Source organism: Notamacropus eugenii, chromosome 4 (genome assembly GCF_028372415.1).
Source record: "Notamacropus eugenii isolate mMacEug1 chromosome 4, mMacEug1.pri_v2, whole genome shotgun sequence".
Lineage (NCBI taxonomy): Eukaryota > Metazoa > Chordata > Mammalia > Diprotodontia > Macropodidae > Notamacropus > Notamacropus eugenii.
The window spans coordinates 87,980,005-87,995,110 of record NC_092875.1 but is presented as its reverse complement, the minus strand read 5'-3'; the positions used below and the strand labels follow the sequence as shown (position 1 = coordinate 87,995,110).

Sequence of the window (15,106 nt, the reverse complement as noted above, 5' to 3'; positions counted from 1 at the left end):
ATTGGAAACACCGTTTTGCTTGGAGTCTTTGCATGCCCTTGGACAGTTTAATAACCACTTTCATTGAATTATAACCCCTTGATATAAACCAGGATTCCAGTTGGTTCTTTGGTGCTATAAGGAAAAAAAAGGTTTTGCTAATTACTTCCTTCTGTGAATCTACCTCTTTACTTATTGTGCTTTAGTATTACAGAATTGTAGGTTGACAATTTTATTACTTCCGTCTTTGAAGTCAAAGGTCTAAAACTTCAGTGCCCAGTCTGCTCATATGCCTTCTTTAAGTCATGATATGGATTGTTTCTCCTTGTCAGTAATCTTGGTACACACCTTGTAAAAGCAAATAATATACTTAAGAATGATTTATGGTTTTATGAAACAACATTGAATCTTGTTTTATTTTCTTCTTTATTATACCCATTCTATGCTTCATTGTATAGGATTATTCTTGGTTATGTATTTGTTATTGCTTTATCCCACCTGTCTTTTAAATATTTTAAAATGAGGTGTCATTGGTATCTTTGGAAAATTTTTCCGTTGGCAAATTAATACATCTTAAGTATTAGACATCTATCTCTAGTGCTTTGCTTTGTTTCTATTTTACAGCTTTTCATTCAGCCATCTTTTATTGAGTTCTGTACAATGGGAGATAAAGAAACATAAAGCATTGATTTCTGTGCTCCAGTTTCTTTAAATCTTGAAATTAGGGGAGACCGAGTATATAAAAAATAATTAATGGCACCAGGAAGTATGAGATGGATTGTGGGAGTTCAGAGAAGGGAAAAGGTCCTTGTGGGTTAGATTGTTTAGGAAAGGCTTTATGGAGGAATTGGGACTTAAGCTGAATCTTTGAGGATGGAGGTAGGATTCAGATACCTGAGGAAGAGGAGATTATTTCAGGTCATGGCATTATCATGAACCGAAGTGAGAAAGTGAGAATGCTCATTGTGCATTGGGCTAGGGTCAGTTGGACTGAACTGGAAGGTTCATGGACTGGAATAGTAGAAAATTATGATAGATAGTGTTTATATAGCACTTAAAAGTTTGCAAAGTGCTTTAAATGTGTTATCTCACTTGATCCTCATCACAGTCTAGGTAGGCACTGTTAATTATTGAAGTTTTATAGGTGAGTTAAGTAAGACTCAGAGTGGTTGTGACTTGTCCATCTGGAGCATCATTTAAACCTAGATCTTCCTGATCCTCAGGTTTAGCACTAATGGCCTATTATGTTCTGACTGGTATTGTGCTGCAACTAGATTGCAAGCCCCCTGAAGAACTTTGTTTCCCTTGCAGTACCTAGCCCAGCGTATGTTCCACCATTTTGCAGATGAGGAAACTGAAACTTAGAAAAGTGAAGTGACATGTCTAATAATAATAGTCACTCACATTTGTAAGGTACTTCAGGATTTACAAAATAATATTTCATATGTTGCCTTATTTAATCCACACAAGTGCCTCGAGAGGCAGTGTGTCCTAGTGGACTGAGAGCTGGCTTTGAAGTCTGGATGATATGGGCTGCTGTGTAACCCTGGGCGAGTCACTTAACCTCTCAGTACTCCCAAGTAAATTTCTAAGACTAGAAATTGGTGCTTGAAGAATTTCCCCACTGGGAGCTCTTTTTCTCAAATCACACATATGGTACAAAGAAAACTACTTGGTGAATGTAAAACGTCTCCATTACATTTTACAAATAAGGAATCTTACCTTGCATGAAGGAAGTTGGCCAGGATCACCTAGTTCTCTTTATACTATACCATGTTCTCTTTCAAGGTCACACAGTATGGTAAGAGTGACCTTAAGTTCTAAAGCAGGGACTTTATCGTTATCCCTTTCCCATCTCAATTTTCCTCATCATGGTTTTGCTTTATGGAGAGTCAGCATAAGAAACTAAATGGGAATTTTGGGGAAGCTTCAGATGATGTGCAAAGGCCTGCAGATGACACAGAGTCTGTGATGAAATACTTAACCCAAATTTTACAATAATGTACTGTAAGCATCTCATAAAAGAAAAAGACATTCAGACATCTTCTCTGGTAAGAAGGGAGGACCAGAAAGTTTTATGTGGATTTTCCAGATGGGGTTTGGGGGTGGTAGGGGTACCTTGCCCCTAACCATCGATGTGGGAGGGAGTAATTTCTGGAGTCTCCTGATTCCACATCTGGTGTTCTTTTAACCACTTGACACTGCTTCTCATTTAAAGTGACTCGAGCATAGTAGGTGCTTGCTAGAGATTTGCATGAATGAACGATTGAAAGAAAATTAGACCAGTTAGTTGGGGCCTGGATGTGGAACACATTCATTGTTGGCTAAGGAATAGATTTTTGTCCTATGGTGAATTTTTGAACAGGAATGTGACATTAGAGGTTCTCATCTCATGAAATACTGCAGGCTCTGAAGAATTGAAGTTGAGGATCATCTGAAGGGCAAAAGAGAGGTATATTGCAGGTATGAATAGATTTTAATATGTTAGGAGGTATTAATTTTTCAAGTAAAGTGGTGTAAAGGATGTGGTTGGAGAAATATATTGGGGATAGGTTGGAGTGGATAGTCTGGTCACTCTGCAGAAGTAGTGGCCAGCCTAGCCTGTGTTTTTCATTGATAGTCACAGAGTGTCAAGAGAATTCAAAGAAGGCCCCAAGCACGTTGATTGTCCCTCTCTCAGCTTCATAGAGAGATTATGGACAAGATTCACAAAACAGGAGCGGGAATGGATTTATGGTTTGCAGTCTACATTGTTAGAGGGAATTATGCACATTGATGACATTATAGATCCATTAGAGTGTTGTAGTTGAAAACTGTTGCATGAACATTAATCTGACAGTGGTGCATGGTATGGATTGGTCATGTGGGTAGGTTTGATTATTTGGACATTATAACTTATTTTCCTATAAAACTGATATTAATTGTTGTTGGGTTTTTAGTGCTGTAAGGTTTGCAGATTGTTTTGCATGTATCTCATTTGATCTTAACATCCTTGTAAGGTGGCTGCTATTATTATCATCCTTATTTTACAGATGAGGAAACCGAGGCTCAGCAAAGTTAGGTAACTAGCTCAGAATCACACATTTAGTAGAGTATCATAAGAATTTAAACTCAGGTGTTCCTGACACTATCCTAGCTTCCTTGCAAAAGCCTATTTGATATGGTTTAGCTACAGTAATAACTACTATCCTACCCTATGTACTCTAGTTCTGATAGCAGTTAGATTTTTTATGGGTTAAATAAAAATTTTGTTGGGGTTGGGGTTGAGGACCTCAACGTATTCTTTAGTATCTTCCTATCTATTGGCTGCTTACAAATTCTCGCAGATCTACTGCATCCTTTAGAAACTTTCGCTTTTGATTTCTTTTCAAGCTATCATACTATATCCTTCCTTGCTTTTACAACCAAACTTCCTGAAAATGCTGTCAGTACTCTTTGATTCCACTTCTTCCCATCTCACTTTGTAATACTGTAATCTTATAATCTGGCTTCTAACAATTGAAACTGCTCTCTCCAAAGTTATCAATGATCTTGTAATTTCCAAATATGATGACTGTTTCTGAATTGACTTTTTCTGAATTCTCATCCTTTTTGAACTTTTTGCAACATGTAGAACTGTTGGCCATCCTCTCCCACCTACCTGACTTCTCCTTTTCATTTTCCTTTGCTGGATCATACTTTCCTGAAGTTTTGGAATATCTGGACCCCAGGTTGAGAACTAGTGCATTGTACCATCTCTGTGATCTCATTTGCTTCTCATAGATTTAGTTATAATCTCTACACAGATGCCTCCCAGATCTATGTAGCCCTAACTCTTCTTCTGAACTCCTGATCCCCTTTACCAAATGCCTATTGGCCATTGTGAACTGGATGTCCCATAGTCATCTCAAACTTAATATATATTGTTTTTCTCTCCAAGTCTGTCCTTGGAGATTTCCCTATTTTTATACAGGGTACCATCATCCTTCCAGTTATCCAAATTTATTACCCCAGAGTTATCCTTACTCCACATGGCCAAGAAGTTTCCAGTTGCTTGACTCACGTGGCCTAGTTCAGGCAGACATCACATCTCGCCTGTACTATTGTAGTAGCCTCTCCAATGGGCTTCCTTTCTCAAACCCTACTTTTCTTTATTCTCTACACAGTTGCCAAAGTGATAGTCCAAAATAACAGGTATGACCATGTCACAAATCCTGCTCAATAAATTCCAGTGGCATCCTCTTATCTGCAGGATCAAATATAGTGCTGTTTTTTTCCATTTAAAGCCTTTTTATAGCCTGGTTCCACCCTTCCTTTCCAGGCTTATTACAGATTAATCCCTTTCACATACTCTGTAGTCTAGCCAAACAGCTCTTTTTGTTGGCATCTTTTTGATGGCATCTTCCATCACTGTACTTTTTCAAAGATTGAATGCACTCAAACCTTACCTCTACCTCTTTGAATGCCAGGCTTCCTTCAAAACTCAGATCAAATACTACCTCCTACATGAGGCTTTTCCTGCTCTCACCATGTGCTTAGTAACTACCCCCATCTCCACAAACTACCTTATTTTTACTTTGTATATACTTTTATATGTGTACATGTTATTTTCTCTGATAAAATGTAGACTCTTTGAGGGCAGAAATTATTTTATTTCCTGTCTTTATATCTCTAGCATTTACAATGCCTGGCACATAGTAGTTGCTTAATAGATTTCTTTTTGTATTGTTTGATGAAAGACTTGACAAATTTTGGTAACTAAATGTGAGGTTTCAAAGCCTGAATGGTTGGGAGATTGATGGATATTGTCAGGAATTGGGAGCCAGTTTGAATTTTGGGAGCCAGGAAGATGGTAAGTTTGGTTTTATGACCTTTTAAGTATGAGGGTAGGGCTTAAAACCAAAAGGGAAGAATGATGGAGATAATTCTAATTCAATTTCTCTCTCTCTTTATCTTTCTTTCCCTCCATATACATGTATATGTATCTACTATGGCAGGTATCATAACAAGTAACATCCATTTAGGACAGTGGCAGTTGAGACACATAGAAGTTCCTAGGAAACTAAATCCAAGAAAAAAGCTAGTAAGAAAATCTTTGGCCAAGATGGTAATATAGGATTATGAGTAACAGTGGGCAAATAGATAGTGCAATGGATAGGTCCAGGAGTCAAGAAGACTAAGCTTCCTGAGTGCAAATCTGGCCTCAGACACTTACTAGCTGTGTGACCCTGGACAAGTCACTTAACCCTGTTTGCCTCAGTTTCCTCATCTGTAAAATGAGCAGGAGAAGGAAATGGAAAACCACTATAGTAACTTTGCCAAGAAAACCCCACATGTGATAATGAAGAGTTAGACATGACTAAAAAAATTGAATAATATCAGCTGCTAGGTTTCCCAATTTTTTTCCTTATTCCTTTTGAGATTCTTAGCCTTTTGTTAGTCTGGATGAGTTTTATATCTCATAGGCTTAAATGCCATGATAATGCCATGGCTTGCAAGTGAATTGGGTTTAAGTGAGTGAGGGCTGTGTATGAAGTCACCAGTCTCCCTTTTTCCTCCCACGCCATCTAGGTCCAACTTAATTTAATATTTCATAACAATGCAAAATACCAAACTTGATTGGTAAGTGTTTAATTTTAATGTATAAAGTATCATAACCATTTTTTCTGTCAATTCTTCTATGTCATCAGTTTTTTGTTGTCCCTTTATCTTCATTTTTATTATGTGGTCACAGGCAATGTGTACTCCAGTTTTCTAATTTTCTTATTTTTCCTTTGCATTATTTCATAAATGTTTTTCCATATTTCTTTGTATTCCTCCTGTTTGTCCTTTTTAATTGTATTATATCTTTCTATCCCATTAAGGTGCCACAATTTTGTTTAACCATGGAATGATTAAGTTATTATAGTTTTTTGCAGTTATATGTAGGGCTTTTATGAATATCTTTGAACAGATAGCATTTGTGTAGCATTTTAAGGTTTGAAATGTGCTTTATTCATACTATCTTATTTGATTCTCCTAACAATCCTGTGAAGTAGTTGCTGTTACTGTACCCATTTTTAGATGAGGAAACTGAAGCTGAGAGCTTCGAGAATTTGAGACTTATCCAGTGTCATTTACCTACTAGTAAGTGGCTATGGTAACTTACTAGAAGTGAAGCAGGCAGGATTTGAATTCATATCTCCCTGACCAGTGCTCTATCCACTAGACTGTCAGTAAAGGAGGTTTAAGAAACCCAAACGTTTTCAGGATCTGTTTCTGGAAGTGGAATTTTTGGGTCAAAGGTTATGATTATTTTAATTGTTTTTATTGTGTATTGCTAGATTGTAATTCCCATCATAATTAAACAACATTAATTTGTTCAAATGGTTTAGATTTCATTGCATACTATTGGATACATGGGAATAACTTAACAAACATTAAGTTCCCTGTTTACAAGGAACTCTCCTAGTGTTGGGAGTACAGAGGCAAAAATGAAAAAGTTCTTACCATCAGGGAGCTTACCTTCTACTGATACAACATGTATTGAGGAAGGGAGAGAATAACCATGGGAGATAAAGGAAAACTGAGTAATTAGTAGGTGTCACCTGAACTGAGCCTTTGAAAGAAGCTTAGCATTCTAAGAGTTAGAAGTGAGGCAGCCAGCATGTTTCCAGGCTCAGGGAACAGTATTCACACATGTGGAGATGGGACACTTGAAATTTAGTTGGGGGAACTGTTTGCAGTTTATAGTTTTGGTGCAGTGAAGAGCTTGACGAGTAGAGAGAGAATTAGTATAAGTTGGAGTCAGGTTCTAGAAGACTTTAAGGGAGACACTAAATACTTTTGAGAAGAGGCACATGACCAAACTGCTTTGGTAAAGATTATTCTAGGCATTTGTGGATTTCCATTAGGTATGAATAGTATTTAAGATACATACATTTTATATGTGTGTGTGTTTGTGTGGTGAAGAGTAAAATAGTAAGTCACTTAGAAAAGTGTGGCTCATGCTAGGGGTAGTATTATTGCCCCATTTCTGATTATGAAAGCTTTCTTAAAGGAAATAGACTTTTAAAAGCTCCATGAATTATGGAAGGGTAGCTTTTTTCTCTTGGAATTTCACCATGAACATTCTCTACAGGAAATACTTTGCAAGTAGTATACTCTTAAAAGATGCCTGTTGAATGGATTTAATGCTAGAAGGAACCAGGTGTCTCAATTGAGGCAGTTTTTTTTTAGATACTTAACTTGAAGGTAACACTTCTACTTTATACTTTATCATTTTTGTGTATTCTTGTCATCAGTATTCATTAGCATTCTAAAGACTTTACAAATACTGAAAGAAATGAAATATTTCTACCCATAAGGATCATATGATGTGTCTGCTTAAACACTTTATACTTTTGTTGTAAATAAGAGGAAATGTTCCTACACTTATTTCTAGTGAGACAGTTCTTTGTCCATATTAATCTTTCTTTTTGGAGAATCACTAGAATTTATCAACTGTTTATAAAACCTTGTGAATAATGGAGCAAAATAAATATTCATCTTTGTATGTAATTTCCATTGTTTTGTTAATTTTATTCTGATTTTTCACATTTTAAGAAATTTGTATTTTGGTATGCAATAGTAGTATAGCTTTGTTGCATCCTCATTGATAAAATGTCTAAAACACTCTGATGAAGAGATTTTAAAATTAAATAAAAAATATCCCATACAACTTTAGCCAATAGTGAACTTTATGATAGTGAATTTGATGACATAAATGCTACGGTTTCGATGTGTGAAACAGAGAAGGAGTATTCCTCATCTGATTCTAGTGATAATGATTAATTCATCATTGAAATTTCTTCTACAGCTGGTAATCTAAAAGATAATGAGCAACATGGTTCTTCTTTGGACCCAACTTAACCACGAAGAGACAATTAATGAAGGTAAAGATGATTGTTCTTCACAATGGGCTGCTGTTTCTCCAGCAGTATGAGGATACTAGCAACAGCTAAATATTATTAGACTTTGATCTGGCCCAGCTGCATGCATATTCTACAACCTGTGTCATTGTCTGTTTTTCAAATTTTATTTAATGAACCAGAGCTTAGAAACATTCAGAAATGTATAAATGTTGAGGGCCAACAAGTAACAAGAAATGCTAACTGATCCATTACATTAGTTTAATTAGTTCATTGGATTATTGTTGCTTGTGGTGTTGTGGTGGAAAAAACCTCCCAATAAAAAGTATGTGGAATGGCTTTTCAGGGTGTCTCTTGTTCATTAAAACTATGCCACATAATCAGTTTCTAGATATGATGAGGTACCTTCACTTTGACCTGAAATCTTGAAGCAAAATCTGTCTTAGAACAAGTTTTGTCTAGCATCCTTACTGTGAATCCTTTTATTGAAAACATTTATTTCTGATGTATATATAATGATTGATGAGCAATTGCTGCTTTGCAAGGCGTGCTGTAGATTTATTCACTATATATTAAACCAGCCAGCCAGATTTAGCCTGACATTTTGCTTAGCAGTAGATAATGAAAACAAATACTTGTTCAACACATTGTGTAACTTGGGAAAAGAGGCTACTTGAAAACACTGAAATACTAGTGTACCTACAGATGTAGTGTTAGAGCTCATGAAATCACTGTCCAACAAAGGCTGCACTGTAACCTGTGGCAGTTTTATTTTATAAATCTTCTTTCCTTGAGTCTTACTTCAGGCCTCATCATTGAACTAAAACTACTTTCTCCAAAGTTCATATTGATTTCTTACCTTCTAGATTACCTTTTCTCAGTACTCACACTTCTTGATTTCTCTGCAGCCTTTGACACTATCACCTTCTCCTTGATACTTTTTTATCTCTAGGTTTTTGGGAGCTATGGTGATAATTCTCAAATGTACTTACACAGCTCTGTCTCCAGACTTCTACTCTTTTATGTCGAACTGCCTTTCAGATACCTTAAACTGGACGTCCTATTACTGTAGAGGGCACCACTGGCTTCTCAGTTACCCAAGCTCAAAGCCTAGGTGTCATCCTCAAACAATCTGTTACCCCTGACAATTTTACCTTTGTAACACCTCTAATGTATATGCGTCCCCTTTTTTCTTCCGTCACTACCACCACCTGGTGTATGTAGGTCCTTATCTCTTTATGCCTAGACTCTTACAGTCACTTGCTAGTTGATGTCTTGGCCACAGGTCTCTCCATATGGTAGTCTCTCCTTGTATTCAGCTGTCAGAGTAATCTTCCTAAAGCTCAAGTCTGACCAGGTTAACCTCTCCGTACTCCATAAATTCCAGTGATTCTCTATCATCTTCAGGACAAAATACAAAATTCTTGGGTTGTTGTTCAAAGTTTCTCATAGTCTACTTCTCTTTCTATCTTTCCAGTTTTCTAACACCTAATCTTCCCTTTCCCTCCCCCCATGTGATCCAAGGACACTGGCCCTTTACTGTTCCTGGAACAAGACACTCCATCTCCTGACTGATTGTTCTCCACTGACTGTTCCCCATTCCTGAAGTGCTCTCCTTTGTTATGTCCACCTCCTGGCTTCCTTCAAGTCTTAGCCAAAATCCCACATTTCACAGGAAGCCTTTCCTGATCCCTCTTAATTTTAGTGCTTTCCTTTTGATTATTATCAGTTTGACCTGTATTTCTTGTTTCTACATAGTATTTTTGCATGTTGTTGCCCTCATTAGACTGTAAGTTCTTTGGGAATAGGGACTGTCTTTTGCCTTTCTTTGTATCCCCAGGTCTTAGCACAGTGTCTGGCACATGATAGGTGCCTAAAAAGTGTTAATTCACCGACTACTTTGTGAAGGAGCAGCATAATTGAGACAGTTCTTCAGAACTGTAGAGAATTTACAGCAGTAATGAAAGTGTGGAGGCCACTGCATTATTCTAGATATAGCTCTTATCAACAGCTGTATAATATATAAAATGTAGACTTTATCAATAGCTACTTAATATATAAAAAAGTATGTAATCCAAACATTTATTGCTAAGACCAGAAAGTGAATAAAGAGTGTACTAGAGATTTGTCTAAATGGCAAATCAGAAGTTATAGGAACCATGGTTAAAGACACAACTGTACCTCCAGCCAATGCACCTTCAGCACCTTTCTTGTCACATTGTAAAAATGATGGAACTAGTTCACAGATGCATACTTTATTTGCACAAAACCTGTTTATGGCAAATGTATGACAAAAAGTATCTAAAATGTGATTCCTATATAAGTGATTCCAAGGAGATTTTTTAATAAATGTTTTCTCTTTCCTATCTGTACAAATTCACTTAATTTTTTAAAAAAATTATTTAATTTTATTTTTAATTCTAACTTATTTGTTTTTAGTTTTCAACATTCATTTCCACAAGATTTTGAGTTCCAAATTTTCTCCCCATCTCTCCCCTCCGCCCACCCCAAGACAGCATGCATTCTGATTACCCCTTCCCCCTAATCTGCCCTCCCTTCTATCATACCCCTCCCTTCTCTTATCCCCATCTCCTCTATTTTCTTGGAGGGAAAGATAGATTCTTATACCCCATTGAATGAATATCTTAACAAATGCACTTTAAATACAAATAATTACAAGCAGATATTGTTTTATTTTGAAATAGAAAGTTTCCTTCTCCCATATTTCATTTGTCTTAGTGATAGAAAAATGCATTGTGTAAATTGCATTGTGTAAATTGATGCAACTTGGTTCTTGAAGGTGGTCTTAAATTCTGGTCCTTCTATTGCTACAACCTCCTAGTATTTGGAATTTTCACATTTAGAGATATTTCTTGTGATTCTTGGAGTTCATTTGTCCATTTTAAATCAGCAACAGTATCTCTTGAATGATCTGTGCTTGTTATTTCAGTAGTATAGCGATCTCCTGGTGAGGAAACTTCCTCTACAAATAGATTTTCAACTGATCTGCAGTTTATATTCAGAGAGTCGCCTGGGTCACTGAGAGGTTAGGTGACGTTCCTTGGTGGCACATAACGTATGTGTCAGAGGCAGGAATCTTTCTCATCATCTTTCTCAGAGGCCATTTCTCTGTCCACAAGGTTAAGATGCCTCTTTCTGCTTGAGTATGAATACTTTTTATTTGTAGGACATTTGCTGGGAAGCACAAAAGAAGTAGCTTGGTTTCTGCCCTCAGAAAGTTTACAATCAAGTTGAGGAACAAGAACAAATAAGAAACAGATGAAGAATTCTTTTTATATTCAACCCAGAAGGTGAAATTAATGTAGGACAAATTGATCTCATAAGTCCAATGAGAGGAATTATCAGCCAAATGAGATGCTTCAGCATCTTCAGTACTTAATTCAGAATCATAATGTGGAAAGAGCCTTTCAGTTGTTTCTGTTGATGCATTTACAACAAGGTTTGTTTTTCCTTTTGGAATTCTTCTTGTTTCTTCTGATTTTGGTTGTAATTATTAACTTATAATTTCAAGGGAGTGTTGCACATTGTAGTATATTCCTTGTGCTTTTTTCTAAAGGAGTGTCTGCTGCTGATTACAAAGACATTTTATCTGCTAAGATTCTTTAATCATTTACTGCCAAGTATTTTAACTAACCACATATTAGCTTTTGAAAAGGATGAATTAAATCTTAGTCATGAAGAGTTTAGATTTTTTTGCTTATAGATTAACATTTCATAAAATGTATGGCACATAAAATCAGAAGTGAAATAAGAATGGCAGCAATTACTTAATGAGGGCTTTTCGATGTCTTGCAGTGTGCAGAGTAGGACTGTGCTCAAATACTGTGGAACATATTTTTAAAAGTAAGGAAATTCCCTGATTATAGAGAGCTTTTCAGTACAGAGAATAATGATAATAATAATACTTCCTATGCTTTTCAGACTACTTTAGTTTTTTTGTGGGAAATAGAACAGGGAGAAAAATTACTAAACTCTTTTGACTTGGGATCAAATGATTGGTGCATCGGAATGAAATGTTTATAGTTGATGTTACTGATGTTAATGGATTTGTTTTGTTTGTAGCCTCTATAAATCTGTTTGACTTGTGTGGGAGCAGAATGGGGAAGGGCTGAAGGAGAAAGGAGGGGGAGTGCTTGAGCTGAAGGATCAGGAGAATAGAAGAGGAGGATAGAGACAATTTGAAAGGTTTTAAAATTTTGAGTGAAGCAAATTTGGGAGAATGTTAGAAGCTGAAGAGGGAAAAGGAAAGGAGCTGGAACTTAGAGTTATTTAATAGAATTAGTGGAAAGTGCCTACTAAGTCCCAGGCACTCTACTAAGTGCTTTACAAGTATCATCTCATTTGATCTTCACAACAACCCTGGGAGGTAGGTGCTATTATTATCCCCATTTTACAGTGGAGGAAACAGGTCAATAGAGGCCAGATGATTTGCCTAGGGGCACATAGCTAGTAAGTATCTGAACCTAAATTAGAACCCAACTTTTCCTGATTGCAGGCCTAGCATTTTATCTACTGTACCATCTGTCTGCCTACTTATCTTGCTTTTATAGTAAGTAAGCAAGATGGAAATAGGTAAGACAAGGAAGAGGAGTTGTTGAAAGACACTAATAGGTAAAGAGAAAAAAAATGACAATTCTGAGTTAAAGGCACCCTAAGGCTAACTTCAGGGGGAATCACCAACAAGAATGAGTAATCTGGTGCTTCATGAGGGCATAAATGATACTGCCAGAAGAAACCTAGAAAGCCTAGCCAAAGACTGATGCTTTAGATAAATTATTGAAGACCTTGTACATACCTGTGATATTCTTATCATTGGGAACATTTGAAGGCAGGGACTACAGAAGGGAGAGGCAGATTTGGGAAATGAATAGTTGCTTAAGAAGTTGATATCTGAGAATGGGATTTACATTTCTGGGTGATAGTTTATAATATAGGAAAGATAGGCTCTTGGTCAGGGATTGAGTGCATATTAAAAAAAGGCTTGTAAAAATAAACTTCAGTGTAAATACAGTTAAAGGTTTTAAATTAAAAGGTAAGTGTAAAGGAGAAAAACTACTTATATAAATCCACCAAGCCAGATATTTTAAAGCAAAAGTTCTTAATATTTTTGTGTTATAGAACCCTTTGTAAATCTGGTAAAACTTGTGGTCTGCTCACAATAATACATAAAATAAAATACAAATGATTACAAAGGAAGTTAAAGGATATTGAAATTTAAGATGTTAGTATTTTCCCATCCACGTGCATGGACTCCCTGAAATCTATCCATGGACCCCAGATTAAGAACCTCAGCTATAGAGCAAAAGCAAGAATGTCTGAAAAAATAGTAGCAGAGATGAAGAGAAATTCATAGGAGACAAAATTCTAGAACGTGAACAAGACCTGTAGCCTCAAATATATAGGTAGTCAGAATAGGTCTTATAATCAACATGAAACAGAAACTAATACAAAGATGCATTTTATCTTCTAGGTTTCCTTCAAACTTGTGTGGGAACCATGACCGGGAAAACAGCTTTGTAAGGGTATATTTTACTTAAAAGTGAAAATGTAGGAAAAAGGGAGTTAAGTAAGTATGTGGAGAAGCATTATACATTAGGAACATATTATATTCATATATTTTTACCTTCACATTTACATATCCAAAGAAATGCGGAAACCAGATGATGGAAGCAGGTTGGAGAACATGTGGGTGTAGATCAGTGGAAGTAAAGACAGAAATCATAATTCCATTAGAGTATATTGTAGATCAGGAATTTCCAGACCTTTTGATCTCAAGACCCTTTACACTATTAAAAATTACTGATGATCACAAAGAGCTTGTTTATGTAGGTAATATAAGGATATTGATAGTAATCATATTAGAAATAAAAATTGTTTTAAAAGTTTATTTGATGCATTTAAAATAAGGGTAAATCTATTATATGTTTTATATATATATATACACACATATATAACATTTTTGATGAAAAATAACTTTTCCAAAACAAAAATTAGTGAGAAGAGTGGGATTGTTTTACAAGGTTTTGTAAATGTCTGTTAATGTCTGGCTTAATCGAAGACAGCTGGGTTCTCATATCTTTTTCTATATTTGGTATGTTAGATATTGTTTTATTTGAAGCATATGAAGAAAACCTGGTCTCATAGGTATGTAGTTGACCTTTTAGACTCTCTGAAAAGGTCTCAAGGGACATCTAGGGATCTGTGGAGCAGACTTATAGAGTGGCTATTATAGACTATCTAGACAGAAAGAGGAAGTATATGAAGACCCTCTCCCCCCCCATATGGGAGCGGGGGGGTGCCTTCATATATCTGGATATTTCCTGGACATATCTATCAAAAGCAGAGCAGCTAATCATTTCTTGACTTTCCTTAATGATGATTTCTACCTCAAAAATTGGAAATTAAATGAGGGGAAATTCTGTTAGGGATCCTGCTATTCCCAATGAGAAAAAATTGGTTATTTGGATGAAAATGATGGAAACCTGTGGGGAAATGACAAACCACCTAAGACTTTGTGATAGAGAGGAGTGGGAAAGACCAGGAGACCAGATTTCAGAGGGGTCAGAGAAAGATAACATCTCAAGGACTGAAATTCTACAGGAGAAATTGTACAGTCCAGGAGAGTTGGAAAGCTCTCAGAAATGAAATTCTGAAGACATGGAGATAATTTTAGTCAGGAGGAACAGGAGGAGCTTTCTAAAGAGATGTGGATGCACAGGGACTTAATTTTGAACTTACAAGATGTATTCAGAAGGAACTTGGGAACATATGGAAACAAGGGCAAGTAATAGTGGATGAATACACAATCTTTGCATAGTCCTGTAAGCTAGGTGGTGCAGTGGATTGAGTGGTGGTCCTGAAAGCAGGAGGACCTGAGTTCAAAGCTGTCCTTAGACACTTGCTAGGCCCTAGGCAAGTCACATAACCCCAGTTGCTTTAAAAAAAAAAAATAAAAAGAATAGAACCAAAGAATAAAGCTCAGAATGCACTGAGGCTGGTGGGAAAAACTGAAGGACAACAAAACAGTTTGGATTTTTTAAATCGCTGAAAATTGGAGAATCAGAGGAGAAATACGCCTGTTGCTTAGAGTGGATTGGATAATGATGACAGGGGATGAAGGCAAGACAGAGCTTCTCAGTTCTTTCTTCCGTTTTCTTTGTTAAAGATCTTTAGACTGAAAAGAAAGAGCAAACGTGGCTAATATGGATTTGATACCTAAGATAAATAGGGAGATTTGG

At 36.3% G+C, this 15,106-nt stretch overlaps 1 protein-coding gene across 3 annotated transcripts in view; it reads left to right on the top strand.

Moving 5' to 3' along the window:
- The window catches only part of ARHGAP39 (Rho GTPase activating protein 39), a 444,016-nt gene that overhangs the window by 3,779 nt on the left and 425,131 nt on the right, over positions 1-15,106 (top strand). The window lies entirely within an intron of this gene.